General features: G+C 36.6%; 1 protein-coding gene across 4 annotated transcripts in view; it reads right to left on the reverse strand.

The window, feature by feature from the left end:
• Positions 1 to 17282, reverse strand: part of LOC111036794 (protein unc-13 homolog B) — a 175027-nt gene extending 157745 nt beyond the window's left edge. For 3 of the 4 annotated variants that reach the window (XM_022318988.1, XM_022318987.1, XM_022318985.1), the window contains exon 1: positions 16615 to 17282. The gene's annotated coding sequence lies outside the window, so the exon portion shown is untranslated. The remainder of the gene's footprint in view (positions 1 to 16614) is intronic. The other variant, XM_022318986.1, reaches the window with a different exon arrangement.
• Positions 17283 to 18537: the final 1255 nt, after the last annotated feature.

The raw sequence follows: 18537 nt of genomic DNA on the forward strand, positions 1-18537 counted from the left end.
AAACGGTAGATTATAAATAGCCAATAGCTATTATATTCAAATGACTGAGCGTTAAAAGTCTCGAAACTATCTCATTTGAAGGGTTAAGACCGTAAAGATTTGAATGAAATGGTGTACGATTTTCAGTGTAACAACAACAACAAAAAAGCGGTTTTTCATTCGAACCCGTAAAAATGATGAAAAGTAATATTTCATAATATGGTTCCGTCCTTCGAACTAAAATATTACTACACGTTATGTTAAGATGTTTAATCCATGGGTCATATTAATATGAATGTAAATACAATACACGATATACTATATAGTTACTTCGTTATTAAAGTTACTGAAGTTATATTTAACTCGCCAATTCGAATAATAACACTAAATCATGAACCTAATTTTTATAAAAGTTATGGTTGTGTAATATTTATAATGAAAATACGAAACGCTCCAATATTACCCAAGATTATTATTCTTCATAATAAAAAAAAATCAAGTAATAATTTGAATAATTTGATATTAGTTATAGAATTATGTACAAAATAATAGAGTAAATAATATTATTACTAAGTAAAAAATAATAAAATTAAAATAAAGTATTAAAATTAACTAATTGAAATAAATATTAAGTAATACTGATTACTGACCAAATAACAGTTATGTTAATTCATAATATACACGTTTAAGCCATCTGATTAAAAATGACATCGGGAATTAAATTTTCAATAACTAATAGATATTATTTTTTATCGTATGGATACACGAACTCATGTAAATAGCAATTTAATGAAAACTCACTCGAACTCGTATCGTTTAAATGAACATAACGTGTACCAACGTACTTATTTTTCACTCAGCGCCAGATAACTATATATAATATGCGATTGTTTTTAATACCGTGTGGATATAATGACGTAATCTGCAAATCATATTCGCTCACTACGTTCCATATTCTCGATAAAATATTTTTTATGTTATGTAAACTGCAATCTAATTATATCATAATAATATGTGGTAGTCGTTGGTGTTCCGTGGTTGTTAATAATCAACGGATGCAATTGACTTCCAAGCTATTATTTATTAATTCTCGTAATGATTATTATTACTATTCCTGTTAAACTATAGCAAAATCGCGGTACCCTCCGCGTGACGTAGAAACCGAGCTTCTCCGTCGGGTACACCTATAAGACGACGAGTCTACCGCGGCTACACCTTAGCGGCGTTCGAGATCGCGAGGGGGTTGGTGGCGTGGGCGGAGAACGGTCGAGTATATAGTTTCAAAACCGTACACGGAACGGTGGGTGGGCGGTGTGGCGGCGTCGGCCGCACAGTGAACTACTAACTTTAATGCGAATAGTCGGGGGTACATAATGATATTACACACAGACGTCGTCGTCGTCGTGGGTTTGCGGCCCGATCCGTGTGATAAGAGAGCAGCCCTGCCACCCCACCCCCGGGGCCGGCCGGCCGGCCGCGTTCGACTGCCGTTGATAAGTACAGTATAAATAAAACACGTGCGATTGACGTGTCATACACTCGTACACGCGCACACGCACACAACCCCGAACGTGCACCCCGCCGCTGTGCGTTTATTATTATAATGATGATAATAATAATAATAAAAACACGCGTGAACTTTGCGGGCTTTAAGTCTCGCACAAAACCGTCTTGTACGGGGTTTGAAACACGGCGCGATCGCATAAACGATTTTTGCGCGTCACGCGAAAATTAAGATATTTTCCGTGTGGCGAGGGTCAGAAACGCGTTGAATGCGAAATCGGTATTACATACCTATTTTATAATATATTATGGGTGTGCGTGTGCGCATGCGCGCTCGTGTGTGCTTGTAGCTGCAGGCAGGTCGTAGGTATGTACTCCCTTACCTTTTCCGTGTGTACGCGTAGGTATACATATATTTATATGTATATATTGAGGAAAAAGGTCGAGAAAAAAATGAATAAATGAGTGAGCGAAATCGTACGTATACTCGTTTATTATATTATATATATATATACATATATTGTTTTATACGCGCGTGCGGTAGGTGTATACACCTCCCTTATAACGGTCTCGCTCGCGACAGCGGCCAAAATAGAAATGAAAATCAACGGCCGATGACACGCGACCGCGTAACCGGTCACGGACGGACGGACCATACACGTCGTAATAACACGCCATATCACACACACACACACACCAATATTATACGTTTAATATCGCGTAGTCCTATGTCGTACACAATATATACGTCGTGTACCTGTATTTAAATGCGTGCGGAGTAGTACGCGAGTACGATATTATTATTATTATTATTATTATTATTATTATTATTATTATTATTATTACTATTGTTTTTGTACGCACACACACACACACACACATGACATAATAATATCGTACGCGACCAATACACAATGTACATTGGGACCGTGGTCGTGGTATATTAATTTAATGACACGATGTATACCTGGCCGCGTCGAATACCTACGAATATTATTATAATAATAATAATAATGTGCACGCGTAAACGCGAATCGATCGTTTTGCGGCCGGCGCGCGGTGGCACATACGCCATAACATAATGTGATAACGTAAACCCAAACGTCGTCGCGTACATATCGACGCGAGTTGTACACCTTCCGCACACATCGCTATAAGTCGGCCATGTTAGGGTATTGTGTACAGCGAATCGCTCGTAATAGCTACAACAATGGCACAATGTAACACGCACTAATACGCACGACGTACGCCCATTTACCTATGCCTACCGCAACGACGTACAATAATAATAACAATAGGGCATATTATATAATTATTACAATATTGCATACTATCATAATATACTGGATCAGGTTTACTGAGTGAGTTTCTAGGGTGTGGGGTCAAATTCTGATTTTTGTAATTGTTAAATACACTCGAAGAGACAAAGACCGTTTATAGAAATCATGTACTTAGGTACTCAAAGGCCATTATTTTTAAATTCTTCATCAAAATCTGACAATCCTACAAGGCCCCAATATTTTTCATGTGAAGTCATTTTTTTCGATATAATACACCACATCAATCTCCTCTACATAAGCATTGGGCAGTAGGTTAGTGTAAAAGTATTATAATTGAGATGCCAACTATTATGTTTAAAATATTTAAAATTTTATAAAATTGCTTGAAATTTGAAAAACCGACAACCACGCCCTTTTAGTAGTATCCTGTGGTGATACAAAATTCTGTTTTTTAAACGAAAACTTCTTTTTTTACTGTAAATTACGTAGTGAATATTTTTTTTGAAAATTTTGATATAAAAACCTATTATTCAAAATTTGAACTAATATAGTTTCTCAGTTATTAAAATTAAAATTTAGAACTAACTTAAGTCCTAAAGATAATAGGTGCTTAATAAATAATTTAACAAAAATATAAAACAGAAGTACATAAATTAGATCTAGTATTTATTAAACTTGTACCATTTTTAAAAATTATTAATGCTGATAGATTAACGTTTATTACCAGCATTTTAAAATCATCATAGTCCCATGCCTCCCAAATCCATTACCATAGACTTATCATTTGAAAATCAGAAGTTTGTGTTGCCACAGGACACTCCTTAAAGTAGTACAAACAAATTCAGGAATTCCAAAAAATTGGTCCAGAGTATGTTTAAAAATTCCGAAAACCATAATATGAAAAATTTCATTATAAAAGAAAAAAGGGGTGATCATCATGCTTGGTACAGACTCGAAAACTACTGGACCGTTCTCAATAAGAGTTAGGTACATCGATAGAGTCCTTGAGACTCAGGGATGGTAAATAGTTTCACTTTTCTACCTAAATATAGGTCCAATATTGAGTAGTACTCACATGAATTTTGTTTTGCCTCACGAAAATCAAATGTTATTTAGTTCATTGGGTTGTCACTGATTACAGAATACAGATAATAAAATAATTATTATGATTGGATATAGTTTTCTGTATTGTATTATGTTTTATCATTTTGGCTAATAGAGTTATCATAATATAAAGTTGTAAAATTGAGTTTAACGGCTATTATAAAAATATAAGAGACAAAATTTATGGTCGAGGTTTATTTACTAAAAATTATACTCGACCGATTTTGACCAAAAACAATCGAAAATATTTCAACAAAAGCAAAATGGAAACAATAGATGGATAGATATCATAATAGATAGATAATCAGCTAATTCAGATGTATCATTAATCGAGTTATACTACATAAATGAAGCGTATGAAAATCCACAGTTTTTGACCGATTGTACTCAAATTTTGTACACATATGATTAGAGATCCTGGACAGGTAGAAATGTTAAAAGCTTATTATGTAAAAGCCTAAGTGTACCAAGGTAATGGAATCAAAAAGATACTCGACCGATCTTGACCACTTTAAGGGAGGTTTAGATAATATATCGAACGGGTTGTCTTAGGGTAGTTTACCCGCTGTTGACAATATTCCAAAATCTTAAAAAATCGTTACATCGCGAAAGCTTTGGCTGAAAAAGCTTCGGCCAAAGTACATTTGAATTTTCTTGAACTATGTCACAATATTTCCGAGGGAACAAAAGTCTCATTTTCGTTGTACCGAAAACCTATCGTTACACGGCGAGTGCCGCGAGTTGGCTGTATCATTATTATGCTATTCGCCAAGGGTGCAGCAGAATTGTCAGCCTTCGATCGGTTTCATATTTTGTCCCTGGGCAGTTCTGCAGAGTAATGCGCAGCTGACATCTATAGTACATTATATTTTATATATATAATATATAATTGTATACGTGTAGGTATATATATAGAATCTATGCGGTGTGGGTAACGTGGAGCGAGCGCGCGACACCTGAACCAACAAGTGACGCCAGCAAAAAGAGTCGCGTGTGTGAAAACTCGATCGCACATAATATACAACGACTGCGACTACAATGAACTGCTAGTGTGATATATTATATTATAAGTAATATATTATAATGATTTAAAACACGATACACGTGTACACCGTGGCTGTTACTATTATATATATTATATTGTTTATGTGCGAGTGCGCGTTTATTACTTGGACGTGAAAATATACGATATATTATAATAGTATATTATATCGCGCACATAGGTATTATATGATATATATGCCAGACGCACGCAAATATTGTTTTAATATTGTTTTGTATAATATAATTGTCGTTTGTCATACCTACCTACGCGTGTTTCATATTATATATATATATATAGGTACGGTATAATATATTATATTGTTTTATTGATAATAAACTGGCGGCGGCGGCCGACCGCAGTGGCTATATTATATAATAATAATAATAATAATAATATGACATTCGCGGAGCATCTGTGCAAACCGCATACAATATTGCCATATTAAACATAATATCGCACAACTTACTACTACATAAACGCCTCGGAGACGGTTTCGTTCGTGTCGCGAACTATTTTTTCTTGCGTATTATTATTTTAATGTGGGTGTATAGGTGGAGGTTTATGACGTTATATACTATACAATATGTAATAATAATTGTTTGCTCTTTGGTTCCAACTCTCTCCCTCTCTCCCTCTCCCCCCTCTCGCTTCATCTCTCTATACCCCTCTCTCTTGGTTAGCCGGGGTTGACTTCTCAAGAGTCGTTCTAATTTATTCAATTTATTTTTTTCATTTTTTACTATTACTGCCCCAGGCAACCGTCGAATGTTAAACGGAATTTTCATTTTTACACGAACACACATAATATTATATTATATACGGATACGGCAACCCATAAAACTCACATCCAATACACTATTTGTGAGGCGGCGGCACCCTGGAGGGTTCGATACTCTCCGCGTGTAACCCGCACGCGCCTGCAAATTAACCAACCGATCAATCAATCTTTTATTTTTTTCCCCTTTTTTTATCATCTTCATTCTTTGTGTGGGATAAAAAATGTTCTACAATTTTATTATTATTATTTTTTTAATAACATTAAAACACTGCAGTGTTTCCTATAATGTACGTTCGCGTCTTTCAAGTGCGCGCACCGTCAAACATGCACTCGTAGTGTGATGTGCATTAGCCACTGCACGATAATATGACGTCATGTGTACGCAAGGATGATCTGGGGGCAGGGGGTTAAATGTGCAGAGGATGTTTTACTACGAGGTGTTTACACACGGCCTGACCGTAATAATAATAATTACTATATTATTATTATTATGTGCATGCATGTGCGTTACCGTCCGACCGGGGGCTCGTTTTTCTTTTTAATAACTCTTTATAGTCTTTATAAATATTGTCGGTTACCTACCACCACCTATACCACTGACACACGTTTGACCTCACGCGTGGTACATGGGCGGTGGCCATCACTAGCAACCCGCATCATCGTATGACTGAACGATGAAACTACGGACGGCTGATGTGCCGGTGCAGCTCGTGTGGAAATTCCGATAAACTATAATATTATATACCCTTTGAAATTAAACATGGAAATTTCATTATCTTATTAAATTAAAATATAACCCCCCCCCCCCACTATTGATTTAATGGAGTTTCCAACTCTCGACAAATGTCCACCGGGAGTACAACATTACGGTATGAGTAGTTAATAATAATTATCATGTTTTCTCGAGCGTGAGTAACTTATGACGTGTCTTTCAGAATTCAATTTAATTATAAATTCAATACACTTAAAATTTAAAACAAAAAAAAATATAACAGTTTGAATTTATAACGTTACCTATTACGTGTATAAAATGTTGTTTAAAAAATGATCGTTTAGATAACAATAAATAAAACTGTAAACCGTTATTAACATTTATGATAATCACTGAATCACCACGATTCGAAACATATATGCGAGTGTGGGGTTTTTCAATTTTAAATAAATAAAAAGAGATTGAATACCCACTGCATGTATAAAATAAATTAACTTTTACTCATACATTGTAAATAAATACATAACCCTATAAAGTATAAATAATATCAAACATTCACTTTCTTTCGAAACGAGGTATGGAACGATACTAAGTTAATTCATTTAGTTCACAGCACGCACGCATCTACAATAGTTAGAAAAATAATAGGTACCTACCTACCTAAAATAAATATATAATACATCCGAATTAATGTCATATAAATAATACTATGCAGCAAAACCAATAGAAATTCACATGTGTTGTTATACAAAAAAAATAATAAAAAATAGTTCAGATACGGAAATAAGATGCGCTACTAGAGCGAGAGGATTGTATCTGAAAGCAATCTATGTTTATTTTATGTTATATTTACCTAATATATTTATTTGATATTCAAACAAGTTATAATCATAGGTTTATAACATATATATATATATATTCTCTAAGTTATTCACAGTATAATACTATAGTACGATGAGATTTAACAATAATAATGTTAATCAAAGAAAATACCACTTTGTATATAAATCATTAATAAAACAGTTTATACGTCTTCAATAATTTTACATCTTTAATTAATCATTCATTTTAGGGTTTATGGGAATTACAAAATTAATGAACCTCTCTCTACTAGTTCCGCTAAAGTTTGATCAAAGTTATCTGAAACGGTTATTGCGATCAGGAAAAGGAATACGATGATCATTCTTACTATCTAAATCTTAGTATTTAATAATTATTACAGGCGTTTAATTTAATCGAAAAGTTAATATTAACTGAATGATAATTACTGAAATAAGATACTCCCACTCAAAAACAAATAACATATTTGGTACATCATAATATCGAACCGCATCAACGATTTAAAAATTACAATAAAACGGAAATGTTGTTAACGTAGAACGGTATTAGAAAATGTATATCTTTTCAATTGGTTCAGAGTATGACATCTTAAAAACTAAGTACCGCAACTTAAAATATAATCTATTGCTACATTATTTGCTTTTATATTAAACCAGATGTTTGCCAAACGAAAAATATCATTAAAATATTAAACATTGTATATTCAAGACGATTTAAAAATAATCATTAAATGTGAACTTAAGGCATTATGACTTTTTGAGGTATTTTAAATCAAAAAACTACTCAGGTTAATGATTTTCCAGTTGACAAAATTCGGTTAAGCAATTATTTTTTTATTTATCTTTCTCCTTTACCGCTTATTTTGTAAACGAAGTAAAAGTAATTTAATCATAGAGTATAAAAATATACCTGTGCATTTTTAAATGCGTCTAAATTCTAAAATAATTAATAACCAACGAAATAATGAATTCTACCGTTGAAAACAATGCATAAACGGTTGTGCGTGCTGACCAACCATAAATACATAGGTATTGTTTGCAAAAACAATACCCATCGCTATATAAGCCAATACAAGAAACGATTTTGTCGACGATATTTGTTTTATGGAACGACATGAGTTTGTCTTAGTTTCAAATTAGAAATACCCGAAACTATTGGTTATACACGTTAGACCTCGACAATTCTCAAACTAAAGTTGTAGAAAGATAGTGGAACACGGATAAGAGGAATAAAGAAGAAAAATACTTGTCATTAAACCACTGAAGTTTGTTTTACACTTTCGATGTGACGTTGAATTGCCATCGACTAACAAATCTAGTCAGGTGAAGAATTAAAATACACTCTGACACCATATCAACAACGTTTCATACAACTATACAATTTCAATAGCAAAATAACATTATTTTACAATTTAACAACTAATATTTCAATAATATTGTATAATACTATATGTGTCAAATTTTGTTATAATATTTCTATCTTAAACGTATAAAATATATCTTGTCGTATATTAACTGTTTATGTCTACCTCATATTAGATTTTTCTACACAGTTAGATACCCAATTTTTTTTTTTTCAAAGACTCAGGTCCATATATTTTCTAATAAATAATACATGTATACTTAAAACTTAATTTATTTTGTAAACAAAACATAATATTAGTTGAATAATTTGTATATAAGACATAATAGAAGTAATACAGTGTGTGTATAATTTAATTTGCATAAAATATAAAATACCATGTAAGTACCAAACTATTTTCAAAATTATCAAACAAACAGTTTATCTAGTAGGTAAATGATGATACAAACAATCGCTCCATATTTAATATCAACTTTAGCACTAAAATGCCTACTAAAATGTGATGAGTATTATAGATATTATAATCTTTATAATTTAATAATCATAAAAAGTACGAGAAAGTAAAAGACGAACAAGTGAACAGAACATTATTGTTATGAGTTGGTAGTATTGATCAGTTACGCCACTGATTCGAGTAGGCCACATGCCAACGTATTATAGAACCAAATGTTCTTAAGTCGCAATAGTATTTAGCAGTTGAATTAACACGTGAAAGCTTGAGAAAAACAATTTTATAGTAAATATTGTCTTCTAACAGAAACAAGTTTACTTATACAAAAATTATAGTTTATAAAGGATAATGAAATTTTTATAACTATAAGTACCTATATTAAATTTATGGACGCACTGGAGCAAATTGAAAAAAACTAAAACAATATTAAGACAACCAAAGACTTGAAGAAAAGTTTTAACATATAATTTGCTAGATAGGTAACACAAAAAACTGAAGATTACAGATTTTATTTAATTTTAGGATGTTGTAAATTTGTAAGCTTTGAGAATTTAAAATTTCAACGCTCTTAAAAATAATTTTCAGTTAATTTATTATATTCATGACATTATGATCTTTTAATGTGTTGAGTAATGGTGCATTTTTAAGCATTTAAACCCTCGTGAAAAAATAAGAAGATAATAGATACTATACAAATGCCCTCTATAAATTATCACTATTAGCATCACTGATTAAATATTTGCAATTTAAAATAATAACACTTTTTCACTTAAACCTATACTCGGTTCTCTGTTTTAATTTATGAGTAAATTTAAATCTAGCTTTCGGTCTATTAAAAACACGATACATAATATTATATTGAAGAATTGAATTATTTTGTTTACGTCAGTTACGTATTTAATCCTAGCTGTGGGTGACTTAGAAATTGCGTATCAGTATGTATCAGTATGTCAGAACATAGATTTCGTTGACCATCAAAGTTATGAAAATAAATCCCACGTCTACTTTAATTATTATTTTTATAAATACAACATTCTCAACATTTCTTTTTTACACTCCAATAATCCGTATCTTATATTACAGCCATCCTATATAGTTATTACATTGCATTCACCCCTTCGGCTTTCTTTCAAAATATTTCTCGGGCCATCTCCAATATTCTCAATACAAAATACATTTTAGTACAATAGAAATACTTTTTCTTTATTTCACAGATTGTATCAATCCCACACTTTTCATATAATTGTTTGTCTTTTATCGATATTCTTATGCTTCGATAAAACTTCAAAAATATTTACAGTAAGTATCTTATTCTAGGAAACGATCAATCGTGACTATTCATTTTTGGCTATTATTCACATATCATACGGATTTTCGATGAGATGTTGAGAAAAAGGGATTTTTACATCGTGACTTTCAATTTCCCAACAATAAATATAGTTAAATACTATGTATCACAGTTTTTTTGCAGTCCAAATTACCTCATTAAATCATGAATAATATAAAAAAAATACCCACATAAAACATAGGAAATTTGTATTTACCATTTGCATGTCTAAAATATGTACTCATTACCTTTTTTTATATTTGTTAGAGATGATGTTAACTCAGAACACTTGAATGAAGTTATTTTTATAATAATTTCACTAGGTTTATAATCAAATTGAACTCTTTCAGAACACCAATAATAATATAAAAAAATATTAGCGTTTTTGATGTATTTAATATTGTTTTAAAGTATAATATTTGCTTGAATATTTAAAAATGCCCTAAGTTGTATATTCATAATATGTTTTTCTAGTAAAAATTTTAATAGTTTTATCATTATCTTACGACATTATTAAGTTTAAAATTAAATTTAACTTCGTTCAAGTTACTTGATAAACCTTAAAACTCTTTTGAAATAAATCTAAAATTTCCATCCAATGTGGCAGTGTACATTGAATAATGTATTATTTAATATGAAAACTAGGTAATTAATAACAAATATTATTTTATTATGAAATATGATTATACCAGTAACTTAAAAGAACGCCTAATCTCGAATAAATTGATTAATGCAACTGTTATTTTTCCTAAGAAAAACTTAATTGTTTCATAACAAAGACAACACAATTAAGTTTTTAGAAAAATTGGATATAATACGCAAACGCCACGACATACAATTATACCTGTCCTATTTGGCTTTCATTTTTATCAAATACAAAATATGTTACCGTTAAAGGTTTAGGTACTTAATACGCATTATTTAAAATAATTGTAACTCATAGACTATTGTTAACTTTTCCATTAGTATTTACAGGCAATGACTTCTGATATTCGATGAAACACATTTTCGTCCAAGATTTACTTAACCAGCAATACCAAACAATTCACACCGTTTGCAAATAAAACCGCAAAGTTTACCGCACATATTTCAGTGCACGTTCGAAATTAGTAGTCTGTTCGCTCAATACTATAGGTGCCCGCAACAGCGATCGTTTTTTTTTTTTACATTAAATTTATTCCACCTAAACCTATGTCATTGTTTTTGATTTTTTTTTTTATTATGTTTATCAACAAAATCCGTGTTACCGTAAACGCCTATCGAATTTAAACGATTAATAATATAATGTTATTTATTGTGTAACGAAACTAATTGTCTAGAGATTATATTGGCGTAAAATGAAGTTCAACGGAACTTTTTGAAAAGTTAAATCCTAAAAGTTTTTTTACACACTTTGATAGCCCATACTAGGTCACACGGTGGGTGTTACACAATTAGATAGGTACCGTAAATCTAATCGTTTACCACAAAACTTGTGCAGTAACACTATGAGTCATTCGTTTATTATAAAATAAGATACTCGCAGGTTCATAATATAAGACTATGATTTAAGTATATATATATGAGTAATGGATATAAAGAAAATTTAAAGATACCTGGATTTCATTTAAAATTAGAAATACTTTTAATTTTATGTGAAATTGTTTTGGTAAAACAGTAATAATAACGCTCGAGTAAAATCCCACGTTGAATAAAATTCAAATATATTAATTAATATGAAAACCCATTAATTATTTATCGATTATTTGTGTGTTGAAAAATAACGCGGTTCTCACTTTTCAATAATCTTAAAGAATTATGTTTTCAAATCGAGGAAAAACATATATTAGGTACTTATGCCTAAACAGAAAACAAACCGAATAATAGGTTCGATAAAACTGAAAACGTTACCTAGTGCCTATTTTTATAATAACGCGTTGACATTTTACTTTTACTATCATTCGTTTATTTTATACAATTATTTTCAAACCGATAAATCGAATATCGCGTTGACCGGGTTCGCGCAACGATTTCTAAATAATTTCATCGGTTGCCAGGATGGAATCGTTTCGTATAATATTATATTCTTTGGGTGTTATAACGCTTGAAATATTGATAACACACACACACACTGTGCATTCGCATTATATCGTGGTTATCGACTCGAGGAAAACGCAACGCATGGTGGTACCGGGGGGGGGGGGGCGGAGGACGTTACGGGGACGCCAACATCCGCATAGTCTATACAGATATTCGGAAACGGTCCACTAATAATGATTACAGTCTGTATATTACACTGGAATTCAAAAGATCTTTGCGTCGTATCCGTATGCCTCCTTCCCGTCCCGTTGTCTGCTGAATACACAGTGCCTACACCAACCTCGGCGCTATATTTGTTGCTTTTTGATAATATATAATATTATATCCTGCTTGCGATCGGCGTCGGCCGACGTAAAAGTCGGCGGTGTACCTATTCCTATATAATATGCCCGTGGCTATTTATTATTTGTATTAATTTACGGGATTATTGCGCACAGACCTGTATCAAACGAAATAAAATGGCAGAGTAAACGGTGTACAGTCCATACGGCTCTAGTATAGGTCACCCCACTGCGTTGCCATTTTAGTCGGTGAGTTTTTTAAAATAGTCAACAATATAGGCGAATGCGAATGTCGCTCGGTGAAAAATACTCTGTCACCTAGTTGACTGCGTTTTTAAAGACTGGGAGAAGCACAATTTCAAAAAGTAGAAATTTTATACTACCTACGTATAAAAAAAAAATGATATAGAAGTAATGAATATTCTATCTTACTTGAAATTAAGTCTTATTTCAAACAAATTATACTCATATCCATTAACTTTCACCATTTATTTATATGCTTTCTAGTATGAGTATTTATTTATATGCTTTCTAGTATGAGTATTTATTTTTAATAATTTTAGGGGGAAGGGCTAGTACGAAATAGTTCTATCACACTATAATAATTATTATACTTTAATATATATTAATTGTCACCCAGTGAAAATTCCTTAAAAAAATACACTGGATATAGTGGGGGTACTGTTGAAACAACCTAGTGCAGAGTTTTCCAAACTGTGGTCCACGGGGTCCGCATGTATACAGCGGGGGAGGGTCTGGTAATAATTATTATTATTTATTATTGTTAGGTTAGGTTATTTTTATTACGGGGTCCTCGATCATTATTACTATATTCTCTGAGGGGTCCGAAGGAGCAAAAGTTTGGGAAACGCTGAACTAGTATACTTAAGCCATGCCTACCCATAGACGTGCTCGCCGCAGGGGCAGCAGGGTGCTCTGAGTACCTAATAGATTTTTAAGGGCTGAACTGCCAGGGGCCGTGCTGAACAGTGCTCGTCATCCAAAAGGTGTACTGAATATCACCAATAGCTTTTATTTTCTCCAGCGTTCGATATGCCTTTATTGCAGACCGCGGCCGAGCATTCAAGACGATATTATTGTATCGACAAAGGTTAAATCATTTTTTTTTCTTTTGTCTACCGGTGGAAATTCCAAAACGCTCACTAAACGATAGAAAATGTGTTGGCCGCGTCCGACTCGAAACTCTGCTCACGCCTACGCATGCCACCTGCCTATATATGCCTGCTGTGCAGACGGTTGTATCAAAACCCGATAGATACCGACGAAACTCTTCGTGTTGTAATAATAATAAAACAATATAACCTGCACCATCGGTCCCCGCTCGGTTGAAATGTTTCCGGCGTTTCCGCGTGTATCATATTATATTAATATTGTCAGAATACGTCGCAGCGATCCATACCCATTCCGCCGTACACCCATTATATATATATATATATATATATATATACTGCTGCCACTGCTATATACAATTATATATATATATGTGTGTGTGTGTGTGTGCATGTACTCGTATTATATACGTACATTTAGTATTATATATATACATGAACCTATATATATATATTATATATATGGGTGCACGAGGCGAAGACACGCCAAAAGTGTATATCGGCGTAAGTGTCTGCAGCTATATGTCGCGCGTATACACACAAAACGGTGAACGAAACAATGGTGTGCTCGCGTGCGCGCGTGTGGGTGTGCGGGTGCGCGTGGGTGTGTGCGTGTGTGGGTGCGTGTCTCGCGTACAACGGTTAGCAGTGGACACGTTTTCATTGATACCCGACACGAGTGCGGTAGGTCTACACTTATACCGTGTACACACACATATACGCGTGTAGGAAGCTCGGCGAATCGATCTCGCACACACCGCGGTGTCTACGCGCGTGAAATGAAACGGTCGCGTGGCGCCGCCGGGAGAAATGACATTTCCGTTAAGTTCGGTGCGCGATACTGATAGAGCCTAAGTTCGCATAGACAATATCACGACACAGTGGACGCGCTGTAGAGCGGCTGCGGTGTACAATAATATGATATCGCGGTTCGGATGTGCGTATAATGTATATACGTCTCCAAAGCGGTATAAAAGCGGTTGTGTTATGATATTGTGTTAACACCCGTCCACGTGATGTGCGAGCGATGGCGAAAAATCGTGTAGGTACCGTTAAAATTATTGTTCGCGTGTTAGACGCACGCAGTGAAACCTGCACCCCTGCCGGACGACAGCAGCAGCACAGACGCCTCCGCGGAGCGAACGCCGGACACACTTCTCGGTTACCCCGGAGTGTCCGGTATTCGGAGGTTTCACTGCACACGCGTCACACGAGCACCCCCGTGTGCATCGCAGAACTAACGTGAAATCATTGCGGTGCAGGCGTCACGCCGCCGCCGCGGTGAGCGCAATAATATAATATATAATATATAAATTACGTTCCGTACGACACTTGATCGATATTGTGGGTTTTTAACGGCCAAAAGGAAAGAAGAAAAAACGAGTTCACATTCGGCAGGAAGAAAATCTAGTTCATATATAATGCCGGCGTGACGTCACGATGTGTACGAGGGTGGCGTCACCAGTCGGCGAGTGGAAACTCGATTTTTCTCGTAAATTTTGTTGAAAACAATTTTTTCCCCGCGCCCTCCTCTAATCCTCGTCATCGTCCTCCACCCCGGACACCGACTCGTCTATGCTCCTCGTCCTGCACGGTTCCTTAGCTCGGGCAACGGGTCGCGTATAATGAGATTGTCAAAATCCGAGTCCCGCGTAGTAGTATTCGTACTGCCGTAAATAACCATCACATTACTATTATTACTATTAAAATAATATACCAATATATATATATATATAGTAACAATGGGTTGGTACAGTGAACTTCGAGACTTTGTGGCAAGAATATAATGCTCTCGAATGCCGCGGCCGCAAAGACCTGTCTTATTATTATTATTTTTTTTTTTTTATTTTTTGTTATACGTCAGAAGACTCGAGATGATTAAAAAAAAAAAAAAGAGCGTGTGTCGAGCGACTGCTGCAGCAGCATATAATATATGAGTACAATAATATGCTCGATATTTTTTTCTCGTTTCACACCAGACGTATATTATAATATCACACGTTCGATTTCGACGACGCGAGAATTTCCTCCGTACCCACCTGCCCGTCGTCCGCCTCTGCCCACCCATCTCACAATATTATTATACAATCGGGCTGGTAAAGTTTTTAATCCGTTTATGCACGTGCCGCGAGACGATCAAAGTCGTGTGCGCCGGCCGAGTAATGTGTACGGCGGGAGCACGAAAATTATGCGATGATGACGATGTTACAGTTTTTCGCGGTCTCTTCAAAAGGCGATATATATATATACCTACCCCGGAAATTGGAAAAGTTGCGGGGGTGGGCCGATAATAATGTATAAATTTTATGGCGTGCGGGCGCCCGACCGTGTATTGGCAATGGAGAGCGGTTTCTTTTCGGCGAGTTTTTATCCAAAAGGTCCAATAAAACCCCATACCTATATAGACGCGCACACTTCGGCGGTGGCCCAGTTCCATTGTGAAAGAAATTGGCAACGCGCCTAATTAGTTTTGCAGACGACTTTTTCCCTCGGCGGCGGTGGCTGTGACTGGGGGGGGGGGGGGTGAGACCGGTGCACGTATATTATATATTATAACGACGGCGGATGATGAATAAAACCAGCGAGCGCACGCGGGGGGGATGATAAAGCGCAACCCCCCGGAGTGGAAAAAAATTGTGCGAAAATTTACTACACAGCGATCGTGTGGTGCGCGCCGTTTTCCGGGCGGCATGGGGGTGGCAGACGGACACGGGGTGAGGCACGCGTCGTGACGTGTACTTACGGTGACGCGTGGCGAGTCGTAGTAATATAGTAGTATCGTAGTAGCGGCGGTTATTGTAGAACAGTCGGAGGTGGCTGAGGCGACGGCGGTGGAGGTCGTGCTAGCGGTAGTTGTGGAGGCGGTAGTGGTGGTGGTGGTGATTGCGGTAGTGGTGGTGGTAGCGGTGTCGGTGCTTATATGGGAATAATCTCGTGTTTCGACGAGAAATATGATAATAGCAGCGGCTGTACCTGAGTGATAATAGCTTTGCGAGCGTGGTGAGGTGCGGCCGCCGTTCGATAACACAAAAGCGGCGACGGCGACTGCGACGGCAGTGGAAAATGACGGCGGCGCGGCGATAACGGCGACGGCGACGACGAATACGGCAGCGATCGGGACGACGGCGAAGACGACGACGACGAAAACGGCTACGACGACGGCGACGGCGACGGCCGTGCGGGGCGAACGTGCACTCGGCGGTGCGACTGACCACTGCGAGCGCGGCGGAGTCAGCGGCAGCGATAAGGGCCGGCCGTGTCGGACGCGTTGTTGTTGTTGTTGTTGTAGGTGCTGCTGCCGTCGGACGGCGGCATCGACGACGGACGCAGGCGGCGACACGAGACGGCGGCGGCGGCGAAAGCTGCGATACGGGTGCGCCGTAACGACGGCGGCGATAATAAAGCTCCGAACGGCTGCGGCATCGCCACTGACGGGCACGAAAAACTATCGGCCGGCCCGCCGCAAAGTTGGTAGCACGGTGTGTTGTACGCGTGTGTACGACTACGTCATAGCCATACAGAATGCGCGTATATATGTGTACGGCACCGCTCGGCGTGCACGTCGTCTCGCGCGCACAGTCAGCTGAGCAGAGAGTATCGCACCCCCTCACGCGGTCGCCGGCCAGCAGAAGGGTAGTGTAGTGAAGAGGCCGTCATCGCAGCCGCCGCCCCCTCCGCCACCCCTATCGTATGCGCGCGCATCAAAGTCGTATTCGCCCGCATGTCGCGTGATAACGTGCGGTACACACGTATTTATATATAATATTATTATATAGAATAATGTGTATCGCGTATACCTCTATGCGATACGTATGCGCGCAGACAGTGACACCGCCGCCGAAACCGACACCGCGTCGTCCTGTTCGTCTTCTTCTTCTATTTCTAGTTCTTCTCATTCTTCCTCCGTCTCTACTTTTCTTCTCGCGCCGTCTGTTCTCCGCCTCCACCGCCGCCGCACACACAATATCATAGCACGTCAGCGTTCGTTTAGACGAAACTTTCTGTTCCCATTCTTCTGCCACGCCACCGCGGCCGCCGCAGCGCAGTATTATCGCCACTGATGACCAACCGCCATGCCCACCCACATCCCCGACCCACCATCGTCCCTCCTCGTAAGCCCACACACACACACACACACACACGCACCTATTATGCCCCACCGGTGATAAGGATAAGTCATATCTCAGTGCACTGTCATAATATGTACCTATACCTACCTATACACGAGCGTATAATAATAATAATAATAATAATGTAGACATGACCGCAAGACGATCTATATAAATATCACGTGACCTCCGCCGCCGGATTTATATAATAATAATAATAATAATAATAATAATAATAATGTAATACGAAATAAACGTTTGAAAACGGACGGCCGACTGTGTGCAATATATAATATACACGATTTCCTCGTTTTGTTTCATCGATTTATCAATATTTTCCGACACACTTTTCCGAGTCACCGCCGTTAAAACTTCATCGTCCCCGATTTATAACGGTCATATATATATATATATATACAACAGCCCTCCTACCCGTGTACAGACGACCATAAGGAGTGTCTGTGTGATAAGTCGTCGAGCATTCGTCAAGTTCAAAGCAACGCCAATAATATGTGTTGAGCCGCAGTATTCTATATTGTAATACAATAAGTGCCCAC

Source organism: Myzus persicae, unplaced genomic scaffold (genome assembly GCF_001856785.1).
Source record: "Myzus persicae strain clone G006 unplaced genomic scaffold, MPER_G0061.0, whole genome shotgun sequence".
NCBI lineage: Eukaryota > Metazoa > Arthropoda > Insecta > Hemiptera > Aphididae > Myzus > Myzus persicae.